Consider the following 7,882-nt stretch of genomic DNA (forward strand, 5'->3'; position numbering starts at 1 on the left):
AACCAGGAGGGAGGGGAGGGAGGGAGGGGGAGGGAGGGAGGGGAGAGAGGGAGAAGAGGAAGGGAGGGGAGAGGAAGGGAGGGGGAGGGAGGGAGGGGGAGGGAGGGGAACAGAGATAGGGGCAGAGAGAGACACAGAGGGAGAGGAGAGGAGACAGGGTCTGAGTGTGGGAGCAGGGAGGGCTGGGGGCTGGCAGGGAAGGAGCAGAGGGCCCAGGCCGGGAGGGGGTAGGGCAGGGGGGCTTGACCCAAGAGATCCATAAAGGCGAGGACAAGAGGAGGGCCAGAGGGCTGGCCAGGCCAGGCCCAGGGTGAGGGGAGAGGCACGGAGGGATGGAGAGGCAGATGGGGGGGGCTAGATGCCCCGCAAGTGGTGGGGATGAGCTGGAGGAGAGCAGAGTAAGGCTGGAGCGGCCGCCAAGGTGGCCGAGGGGAGACCATGCCCATCCCAGGCCGCTGAGGTCCTGCTAAGCCCCAGGGCTGCTGGGCTGGAGGGTTTTCTCTCTGACATTTTTACTAGTCTCGGAAGGAGGGGGAGGGGGAGGAGGCCGAGGGGGGAGAAGGGGGCTGGGGGGAACAAAAGGGAAGCAGCTGCTAAACGTCCTGAAGGAGAGACCCACAGAGTCCGTGAGGCCGCACAGACGGGGACAGACAGACGGGCACCCAGACGCCCGGGGGGCAGCTAGCAGGGAGCCGGCCTGGGAGACCCCCAGGGCCAGGGGGCCCGGGGTGGACAGACGCAGGCCACAGACAAGGAGACAGGGCGAGCAGACAGGGAAAGGGTGTCAGAGCCAGAGAGCCCAGACGGCCAGCCAGACGGAGAGACAGCTTGGATCGAGGGACAGGGACAAGGGAGTGAAGGAGGGGACAGGAGAAAGAAAGGAGAGAGGAGGGGGGAGAGGGGTCCCAGTGGCAGGAGGAGGAGCAGGGGGAGGGCAGCAGACAGAGGCCGGCGGCCTTTGAAGAAGGAGCAGCCGCGTCCCCAGGGCTGGGGTCAGGCCAGGTCGCCGGCCCGCGGGCGGCGGCCAGCAGCATGAGCGGCTCGGCCCTCCAGAGGAGCAGTTCCGGCAAACGGGGCCTGGACAAGCTGGTGAGGTAGGTGCCCCACGGCCCAGGCTGGGGCAGGGCGGGCAGGGCCAGGCAGCCGGGCCAGGGGCCCGGGCACCCAGGGCAGGGTGAGGGCTGTGCACGCGGCCCGCTTCCTCCTTTCGGCCCGCGGCTCTGCACACTCTTGCTCACCTGCGCGCCCGCTTGGCCTTGGCAGGACCGCTCTCTTCCCAGACACCTTCCCCTGGCCGCGGGGCCTCTGGCCCGGTCCGCTGCTCCCAGGGCGAAAGGGGTGTCCTCGGCACGCTTCCAAGGCCTTGCCTGTGCTCCTGCCGGCCCCTGGGGACCACCCTGTCACCCCTTGCTTTACAGATGATGAAGCCGGACTTCGCGGCCACATTCACCACCCCCTTAGCGCACCAGCCCTGCATGGGAGGCGCCACAGGGCCGTGGTGAGTGCTTGGGCCTCGGAGTCAGATTCTCCCCAGGCTGGAATCCTGGCTCCTGCGTCTTGGGCTTTGGGCCAGGACCCTATCCTCCCTGGGCCTCAGTTTCCTCCTTTGTAAAGTAGTGGCATGGTGTCACCTACCTTGAAGAGGAGTGAACAGAAGCAAAGGGCCAGGGGCGGGCCCAGAGCCACCACTCCATTCCACGGGCTGCTCATCACTTTACTCTGAGCCGCCTGCAATGCCCTTCCTCCTTCTCTACCCTTCCAGGCATCTAAGGCCCAGCTGAAATGCTTCCTCCTCCATGCAGCCTTCTTTGGCTTCTCCTTCAATGGCATAGAGCGTGCTGGGCAGACTGCAAGCTCCTGGAGGGAGGGACAGGCATCAGCCTCTCCAGCTCCACCCACGCCTTGACTCTGGGAGGGAGGAGAGACACAGCGTGCAGGTCGGCTGAGAGCAGCCCCAGACCCCTCCCGCTCAGGCCGGTCGGGTCCCTCAGACACTGAGTGATGGTTCTCTCCTGGCCCCACCCAGGCATGGCCCACGGGCCACCACTCAGGGTCAGGACCAGCAACGGGGTTTGAGGGGGCCCCTGCTGGCCATGGTCCCCCGCAGCCCCACCCTGCGCACTCGGAAGGTGGATCCCCATTCCTGGGCTTCACACCTGTTCCTTCCTGGCTCTGCCAGGCCCACCCTGGTGCTGCTGACCAGGGGACCCCCAGGCAGGGCTCCTCCTCCCTGCCCAGCCGGGATGTGTCCTCCCAGGAGTCACTGCGGCTGTCCCCTTCCAGAAAGCTCTGTGGCCCGAGGACTACCGGGTGCCCAGGGTCAATCCATGAGGCTCACCAGCACTGCTTAACAAATGGGGAAACGGAAGCCCAGGAGGGCAATCATGACAGGAAGAGTCCCAAGGTGCGCAGGACCCACGTCCCTTGTCCCAGGAGGACCTGGGTCACAAATGTCTGTCCAACAGTAGCTTTGGCTCCGCTCCCAAACCCAGCATGAGGCTGCTGCCCTGGGTGAGCAGGGACAGCGGAGGCACCAACAGGGCTTGGACGTGTAGGTCCAGCTTGGCTGGGGGGGTATGCGGGCTGGGGAGTGAGCCCTGAGCCCCTGAAGGACCTGCAGAGGCCGGTGGGACAGAGAGAGAAGGACGTGCCCCTTTGAACTCCGTGCGCCGTCCTGCTGCCGGGGGGTCAGGTGGGGAGCAGGGGAGAGTCTCTTCCAAAGAGTAACGTCAGGGTGTCTGCGTCCGGCTTCGGTGAGCGAACCATACAGCTCACATGGTGATGCTCATAGGTGTGCGGTCAGCGCAGGCCCGGAGCCTGCCCTGGGCTGGGCGATCCACACCCACCTGTGGACTCCAGGGGCCAGGCGGCTGGTGGCATTCCCGCCGCCCTCACCGACGCGAGCGCCTGTCCTGCCTCTCACGGGCTTCACTTCATGAAGCCCAGGCAGACGGCCCCTTGTCCCTGCTGGACAGACAGAAAACCAGGCTCAGAGAGGCTAGTGACTTGCCCTGGGTCACCCTGGGAGGGGGAGCCTGCCAGCCGTGCCCACCGCGTCACCCTAATCCTTCGCCGGGGACTGCTGGGGTGCAGGGTGGGGCCCCTCTCTGTGACAAGCTAAGTGGAGGCATTCGGGAAGCCAGCAGGGGTGGGTGTAAATTGAATCCAGTTTAAGTAGATTAAAAGTGGGCCCAGGAGGGGTGACTTGTCCCCGTGCCCACCTGTTCCCCTGTCTCAGCTCAGCACCATCCCCGTGGCCACTGTGCGGGTCCTTGCCAACTGTCACTGCCCAGGAGGAGGCTTCAGATGGCAGGGCTGGCCAGGGCCAACTCCTCTTCCTGCCATACCCCCAGACCCGGCTCCGTCCCTCTGTCCCCTCCTATTGCCCCTGGTGATCTAAAGCTCAGCCAGGCCCATCCTGGGCCAGGCCAGTGTTAGGGATGAGTAGCGAGCAGCACTCAATTCCACAGAACCCCTGGGTTCCGGCTGCCTGCCTGGTCAAATGGTCTCTGGGGACTGGGCTTTGTGAAGGGGGGCCTTGGCTGGCACAGACCAAAGGGGCTGGGTCACCCTGCTGGTGTCTCTCTCGGCATTCAGGCTCATGGTCCCGCCGGGGAGGCTCTGGGAGCTGGAGGAGCCCTGAGGCAAGCCCCTCTGCCCACTGCTCTGGGCACATGTCCACCATAGATGTGCCGGCAATCTTCATGCCTGGCCTCCCACCCTGGGCAGCCGGGTCTGGGAGGCCTCTGGGGACCCCGGTGTGGCCAGCAGGGCCAGCGATGGGCCAACCTGAAGAGGCGGGGGTTGGGGGGGGGAAGCCAAGCCTCCAAACCAGTGTCCAAAGGGGCGTGGCTGCCTCAGGCCCACGCAGGGCCCCAGATGGGAGGGGGGCTGGCCCTCACCCTGGCAGAGCCCGGGCGTCTGGTGGGTGGTGCTGCCCTGGGACCAGGCGGTCTGCCGGCCAGAGCTGCCCCAGGAGCCCGGGCGAGCTGGCATCGCGGGGGTGCGAGGACTGAGTGGCCCAGCCCCCTGGGCAGGGCGTCAGGGCCGGAGCCCAGAGCACTGAGGTTCAGGCTCCAGTCCCATCCCACGAACAAGAGCTGAACAGGGCGGCGAGCAAGCAGCAACCTGGGTGCGCTGGGCACCTGGGGGCTCGCCCCCCATGCCCCTGCCGGAGCCTCGAGAGGGCACCCCATGGCCCCTGGGCCCCGAGGGTTGGCTGGAGTGGGCAGGTCTCCCAGGAACACCTCATCGAGCTTGGAGTGGCTCAGCACAGGTTGGTGGCCCGGGGCCAACCCACACAGGTGTCCAGGGGCAGGTGGGAGCTGGGGGTGGGGGAAGCCTCGGCGGCCCCTGGGGGCAGGGAGAGTGTGGGATCAGACCGTGGGCTGCCCCAAAAGGTGAGAACGTGGCTAGGAGGGGTGCTGCCCACCTGGGAAGGGAAAGGTCCTGAGTGGGCTTGAGGTCGTGTGCCCAGCAGGCTGTAAGGCTCTCCCAAAATGTGTCCTAACAGGTATGGGGGGGGAGGAGATAAAAAGAGAGAAAGGAAGTGAGAGAGGGTGAAGGAGGGTAAAGAGGAGGGGGCAAGGGGCGGGAGTCCCTATGAAGGCATAAAGAAGGTGTGCAAGGATAGGGAAGGGATGGGGATGGGGACGGGGACAGGACGGGGACAGGATGGGGTCAGGGAGAGGATGGGGACAATGGCAGGATGGGGACAGGGCAGGATGGGATAGGGATAGGACAGGGATAGGGACAGGGCAGGGACAGGGGCAGGATGGGGACAGGGCAGGGACAGGACAGGATGGAATGGGGATAGGACAAGGACAGGACTGAGACAGGGCAAGATGGAATGGGGATAAGACAGGGACAGGGCAGGATAGGGACAGGGACAGGGACAGGGATGGGGACAGGATGGAGACAGGGCAGGATGGGGACAGGGCAGGGACAGGACAGGATGGAATGGGGATAGGACAGGGATAGGGCAGAGTGGGATGGGATGGGGATGGGACAAGGATGGGGACAGGATGGGGACAGGGCAGGATGGGGACAGGGGCAGCATGGGGACAGGATGGGTACAGGACAGGGAAGGATGGGATGGGGATAGGACAGGGATGGAGACAGGACAGGGACAGGGACAGGATGGGGAGAGGAGCAGGATAGGGGCAGGGAAGGGACAGGACAGGATAGGATGGGGTTGGGACAGGACAGGGGCAGGGCAGGATGGGACAGGGCTGGGGACAGGCAGGGACAGGGACAGGATGGGATTGGGGTAGGACAGGGACAGTGATGGGGACAAAATGGGGACAGGATGGATAGGATGAGAATAGGACAGGGACAGGAATGGGGACAGGACAAGACAGGAGGGGACAGGACAGAGACAAGACAGGAACAGGACAGGACAGGGAGGGAATTGGACAGAAACAAGACAAGACAGGGATGGGGACTGGGCAGGGACAGGACAAGATGGGATGGGACAGGGACAAGGATAAGACAAGATGGGACAGTACAGGACAGGGATGGGAACTGGACAGGGACAAGGGTAAAATGGGGATGGAATGGGACAGGATAGGGGACAGGACAAGACAGGAGGGGACAGGACAGGGACAAGACGGGGACAGGACAGGGAGGGAATTGGACAGAAACAGGACAAGACAGAGATGGGAACTGGACAGGGACAGGATAGGGACAGGGACAAGGATAGAATGGGGATGGAATGGGACAGGATGGTGATAGGACAGGGACAGGACAGGGATGGGGACTGGACAGGGATAGGACCAGACAGGACAGGATGGGGACTGGATGGGGGCAGGAAGGGGACAGGAGGGGGACGGGGACAAGATTAGGATGAGGATGGAATGGAACAGGGATGGGATGAGGGCAGGGACAAGAGGGGACAGAGACAGGACCGGATGGGACAAGGGGATGGGATGGGACAGGATGGTGGCCAAGAGGAGGGAGAGGTCGAGTGAAAACAACAAAGAGAAGGGATGGATGAGGCAGGGCATGGGGATGCTCCAGGGGTAATGGGTGCTGTGGAGGTTTGTCAGCTCCTCCCACATTGTCCCTCCCACATGCCCATCTCACAGTGTCCGTTCCCACGTGTCCCCTCCCACGCTGTCCCCTCCCACACTGTGCCTCCCTTGCTGTCCCTCCCATATGTCCCCTCCCACTCTCCCCCTCCTGTGCTGTCCCCTCCCATGTGTCCCCTCCCACGCTGTCCCCTCCCACACTGTGCCTCCCTTGCTGTCCCTCCCATATGTCCCCTCCCACTCTCTCCCTCCTGTGCTGTCCCCTCCCACGCTGTCCCTTCCCATGCTGTCCCCTCCCACACTGTCCCTCCCACGCGGTCCATCCCGTGCTGTCCCTTCTCACACCTTCCATCCTATGCTCTGCCCTCCCACATTATCCCCTCCCACGCTGTCTGCCCCACACTGTCTGTCCACACTGTCCCCTCCCATGCTGTCCCCTCCCACCCTGCTCCTCCCATGCCGTTGGCTCCACACCATCGGTCCCGCGCTGTCCCCAGCAGCGCAGGGAAGGAGGCCCCGAGGGCCAGGTGGTGCGGGTGCTGAGTGCTGGAGGTGCGGCGGCCCCGTCTACTGCCCACTCCTGGCCCACCAGGGAGATGGGAGGGGGAATGCAGAGGAGCCGCAAGGAAGGAGGGGGGGAAGCCAGTGAGGCCAAGAGAAGGTGGAGAGGAGGAGCGAAAATCCCCATAGGGAGGAAGGACAGGAAAGGGGACTGAGGGTGGGATGTGTGCATCTGGACCGGGGCCCCCGAGCGGGGCCCAGGCTCTCCCGCCCCTGACCCCCCTGCTGTCATGCACCAGCCTGTGGGAGCTGTGGGGCGGGAACACCAGCATGCCTTCCTTGGGGGCGGGGGGAGCCCCAGGTCAGAACCCTCACTGCTAAGTTCAGCTTCCTCTCCTGCAAGGCGGTGACGAGCCGCATGCTGGCCGTGAGGGGTCACTTAGCTCCCAGCTCCTGGCAGGGTCCTCAGGGACAGAGACCGGGGCGGGTCCCTCCTGACCTCAGCCGGCAGACCATCCCAAGGCTGGCCCCGCGTACCCATTTGTGTGCATAAGGAAGCGGAGGCTCGGGGAAGTTCGAGGCCTGGCGGGCAGGCAGCGGGGGTCTGCAGAATTAGAGGACGCACGGCCAGGGGGTGGCCCGGCCCTGACTCCTTCTATCCTGCCAAGCCCCTGCGCCCCCGGATGCTCCGCACAGAGGGGCCGGGGATCAAGGAGCAGCTCAGAGGAGGGGCCGGGCCGGGCCGGGCCGGGGGTAGGCAGGGTACCCAGGGCTCCAGCGGCAGAAACAGTGTGGCGGCATCAGGCAGAGGGTCAAGCTGCTCCGTGCACCTGGGGCCAGGTTTGGAGACCCCACGATCGGCCCGAGGAGGAGAGCCGTGTGCGGGACCCTGGGCTGTCAGGAAAACCTGCGCCCCCCCCACCGGCGCAGGACGAAAGGGGGGAGCCGTGGCAGAGGCTGCAGCTAGTGGCAGCCACCAGTCGCGTGTCACGGGATGTGCCAAAGCCTGGCCTCGTGAGCGCGTCGAGAGCCGTGCCAGGCAGCCCCAGCCCGTCTCGGGAGGGACGGGCTCCCCTGGAGGGCCGTCCAGCGCCAGGAGGAGCCTGGGCCGGGCCCGGAGGTGAGGCCCCATGGTCAGCCCCTCGTGCGGTCCCGGAGGTGGGTCCGGGGGCTGCGCAGTCGTGGCAGGGGGCGGGGGGCCCGGGCAGTCTCCTGGGCGGCCGCGACACTTGGCCCAGACCCCTGCAGCGCTGTGGTCAGGGACTCAGAGAAGGGATTGCGCAGCGAGCACGGTGTGCAGGGCAGAGGCGGGAACGGCAAGTGCAGGGCCGGGGCCGGTCACAGCCACACCA

The 7,882-nt window shown here is 65.4% G+C and overlaps 1 long non-coding RNA gene across 1 annotated transcript; it reads left to right on the forward strand.

The window, feature by feature from the left end:
* Window positions 1-132: 132 nt before the first annotated feature.
* On the forward strand, window positions 133-4,427 carry LOC145720062 (uncharacterized). The gene is made up of 2 exons (XR_014142783.1): window positions 133-1,094; window positions 1,419-4,427. It is a non-coding gene; the product is annotated as an uncharacterized LOC145720062 (long non-coding RNA).
* Window positions 4,428-7,882: the final 3,455 nt, after the last annotated feature.

Source organism: Leptonychotes weddellii, unplaced genomic scaffold, assembly GCF_054177405.1.
Source record: "Leptonychotes weddellii isolate Sample4059 unplaced genomic scaffold, ASM5417740v2 HiC_scaffold_9737, whole genome shotgun sequence".
In the NCBI taxonomy this organism is placed as follows: Eukaryota; Metazoa; Chordata; class Mammalia; order Carnivora; family Phocidae; genus Leptonychotes; species Leptonychotes weddellii.